Raw genomic sequence first — 4,080 nt, 5'->3', positions numbered from 1 at the left:
TAAATCTTACTTTGTGATGTGCTCGTCTAGACCGAGAGGCGGCTACTGTGGCTACCGGGGTTTGTATTTGACGGAGCGGATGCCTGGTAGATCTGAGGCTGTGTGGGAGGGCGGACAGGTAAGAACTGAAACGATGGAGTCTTGCTGCTGACTGGAAGGTCCAATGAAGGTTTTTACTGTAGAGAGGCTCTGGGAGCTGGGCAACCAGTGGGTATAATCCACGGCATCACAAGGAGGGAGTTCAGAAAGCCAAGAATCCAGGCTTCTAATGGGTTAGGCCAAGTCGTCACAAGGAAAACAAAATTACTGGCTAACGCCCTGGCGATGAAGTGTCGAAAGTTCCCTCCTAATATACTCCTCCAGATGACGAGGTTGGTGGCAGGTGTGCTGAATCAGCCACCACAGAACACCCCTCAGGTGAAAGCAGCCTCAGGGCACCCTCTGGTGGCTTAATGGAAAACAACAACAACACAACCGTCCCACACCCCGGATCCCAACAGAGCTGGAAGAAATGATTCTTCCTTCTATTTCTGTGAATTTAATAAAACGATAAAAACTTGATTTTATCTTGGTGTTAATCCTAATGAGGCTGTTATTGGTGAACATCCATATTAGGCTCTTTTCTCTTTGGTCCAGTTTGACCTCTGACCTCTCTGCTTTCCTCTCCAGCCGTCAGAGAAACAGCTGAACCTGGACAGAACATCTCTCTGCCATGTAGACTTCCTGGTAACAAACCTGCTGCTGCTGTGGACTGGATCAGAACCGATCTGGGCTCAGGATATGTTCTTCTGTACCGAGACGGTCGGATTGATCCAGAAAACCAGAACCCATCGTATCAGAACCGGGTGGATCTGATGGACCGACAGGTGAAGGATGGAGACGTGTCTCTGGTTCTGAAGAACCTGACCACTAACGATACGGGACTATATCAGTGCCGAGTCCAGAAGGAAGGAAGCCTTGATGCTGAACTGATCAGAACCATCAACCTGCAGGTTCTTCCTCCAGGTGAGTTTTTGTCTCTGGATCAGAACCAGCAGCTTCCTGGTTCTGGATCTCAGACAGAAACATCTTAAATCTGATCCAATCGGCTCATTGTCTTGTTCTGTGTTTGTTTTTCTGCAGGGGACAAAGATGGAGGAACCAATGATGGATCCATCGGACTGATTGTTGGTCTGATCTTATTAGCTTTTGCTGTTGCTGGTGTTTCATTTCTGATCTATAAAAAACAATCAGCTTGTTTCAGGAAGAAAACCTCAAATCCTCTAGTTGATCTGTAGATTTGCTGTAAATGCCTTTAATCTGAGGACATGATCAGATTATTGTTTCTGCTGGATTTCTAAACCAAATCAGGGCAGCAACATCAGGATGCTGCCATTTCATTCTTGCTGCCTGACAGAAAATATATTTTTTTTCTGTGAAATATGTCAACTTTTAAAAGTTATTATTCAATCTGAAATGTGTTGCCTCTCTGTCTCCCTTTTAACTCCTCTGCTAATAAAAACTACATTTGACTAAATTTAATTTCTTTGTATTTTAAATCTCAGCTGATCATTTTTTAAAATGTTTTTAACTGAAATCTTTCAGCAGCCAAACATCATGAGCAAGATGAACCAGAACATCTCAGATCATTTTATTCGTTATTATTTTCATATTAATCAGATATTAAACATCATGTCAGGACTCAATGGGTGCGTTCACACTGCAGCCTGAAGTGACCCAATTCTGATTTTTTTGACGTAATGCGACCTGTATCTGATCTTTTCATGGCAGTGTGAACAGCACAGGTCAGATTCTTTTTCAAATCTGACCCATATCCGATACGTATCCGATTCAAATGCGACCTAACGTCCAGGTCGTATTCATCCGAACTGAACGTCACTGATTCTCTACAAATCTCACTATTCTGCTTCCTGATACGCGCAAGCGGGAAGAAAAACAGCAACCATGACGGATTATATGAGGATTAAGTTGTTAATATGCTGCTCCGGTTGGACAACAACTTCAAATATGTAAGCTAAGCTCCACCGTTAGCCTCCATGTTTACTAAACACTGAGCACTTCTTCTTTTTATGGCGGTTGGCAGAACACTGAGAACGCTGAAGCTATTGCGCCCTCTACTGCGCATGCGGGACACTTTCAGGTCGTTTGCCCGTTTACAAGGCAAAAAAATCAGAATTGCCAAAAAATCGGAATTGAGTCACTTCAGGCTGCAGTGTGAACGCACCCAATGTCTTGGTCTAATATTGTGATTTATATCATTTACAATCAAACACATCATGATATTAGTAACAGCTTCATTCAGTCCATAAACTAAATAATTATTAATCAGAAAGCAACATTAATCTGGATCGGCTGACAGATGATAAGACTTCAAACATCATCACAATAAAAACTGATGGATTATTAGGAAAACTTTAATATTTCGGATCATTATTGTGTTTTAAACGTATTAAACTGTGAAGAAACGATCAGATCGCCGAGGAAACATGAGAGTCAGAGACGTTTTGACGAACCGTAGCAGGAAAATATTAAATATAATCAAATCAACATTTTATGAGTAATTTTTTTCTCCTTTAATGCATATTTATTTAAATCAAAACAGCATTTTAACTTCTTTTGTTGTTCATCTTGTTTCTACACTGTGTTCTGTAAAGGTTTGTTGTTCTGACTCAGTTTTTGTTTTGTGTTTCTGTTTGATATTTTCCTCCTGAATTAATATAAAGCTTTACATAATGCTTAAAACAATGTGTGAATAATTATTCTCAGAATGAGGGAATTAGCTCCATTTATTCATGTTTTCATGTTTCTGACATATTTACCAGAATTAATAAGGTTTTACTTCATTTAATAAGTTATTAGTGTCATTAGAATAAATTTAGTTTAACTGAATCATCAACACCAGTTTCACCTGAAATGTTTGGAAAGATTTTATAATTATTCAGCAATCAGAACATGAAGATCCAAGGAATAAACTGATCAATCTGACTGGTATTTCTCCTTCTGCTCTCTAATTTTATGTTTTCTGTCATTTGTGCTTTTAACTTGAACTTCTCTGTTTATTCTCTTATTGCTGCTTCTGGCCTGGAGCTTTTAATAGTTACTGACAAGTTCAACATGCAGCAAACGGTGAAACAAGCTGCAAACACATCAATAATGCAAAACACAAAAAATGCTGCAGCTGCAGACAAAAACGTTTCAGTCACAGAAAATAGAAGCAAAAGCCGGAAATCAACAAAATAAGTGAAAAAGGAAAATGCTAAAAAATGTTGCATTATAGATAAAATGCCCAAACTACAGAAAGTTAAATTAAAAATGGAAAATGCCAGAAATAGAAAAAAACAACAGCAAGTACAAAACACTGCAAACTGGATCAACAAAACATAATTTCTACAAGGAGTCAAAGACCAAATGATACCAGAGCAAAACCTCAGGAAGGACAAGATGTTAGGATTTAACTGGAAACTTTTAACTGAACTACAGTTTTAACTGGAGAAACCAGGTATAAACTTAAATCAGAAACAGTCCAAGCCTGAAAGCTCTTGGCTTTGAAGGCTTAAAATGACAAAAAAATTAAACCCAGAAGTTTAAATATGTTCCATAAATCTGCCTGTAAATCATCTATTAGTTGATCTACATATTGATCAGATCAGATTCATTAATTCTGCTATAAAATAACAAACATTTTGAATCAAAACTAAATTATTTCGGACTAAATTCAGCCCTGCAGCCTGAAGGAGGAAAGACCGCAGGAAGCTGAAGGTCAGACTCAGTTTGGACATTATTGATCATCTATTCAGTAAATTATTGATCATCTATTCAGTAAATTATTGATCATCTATTCAGTAAATTATTGATCATTATTGGTTCGATCGGCTCCAGATATCATCTAAAACCAGCAGTAAGGAGGAAACTGACCTGCAGCGTTTCATGGTGACCCCTGATCTCCTGACTTCTCCTCCACGTTGCCAGGTTTCACTCTGTCCTCCAGTCGGTCTGCACTCTGTGACCCAGCAGCTCTGACTCCGCCCACTCTGGTAAACACAGGTGAGCAGCTCAGGTTCAGGTAGAGACACGTAGAAG

The 4,080-nt window shown here is 39.3% G+C and overlaps 1 long non-coding RNA gene across 1 annotated transcript; it reads left to right on the top strand.

Moving 5' to 3' along the window:
• The first annotated feature begins 667 nt into the window (after positions 1–667).
• LOC106944031 (uncharacterized) lies at positions 668–1,517 on the top strand. Its single transcript, XR_001424081.1, has 2 exons — positions 668–1,005; positions 1,123–1,517. It is a non-coding gene; the product is annotated as an uncharacterized LOC106944031 (long non-coding RNA).
• The last annotated feature ends 2,563 nt before the right edge of the window (positions 1,518–4,080 follow it).

This window comes from Poecilia latipinna, unplaced genomic scaffold, assembly GCF_001443285.1.
Source record: "Poecilia latipinna isolate Pla-1442-1.1 unplaced genomic scaffold, P_latipinna-1.0 Scaffold6646, whole genome shotgun sequence".
Taxonomy (NCBI): domain Eukaryota; kingdom Metazoa; phylum Chordata; class Actinopteri; order Cyprinodontiformes; family Poeciliidae; genus Poecilia; species Poecilia latipinna.
This window is presented reverse-complemented; position numbering and strand designations above follow the sequence as displayed.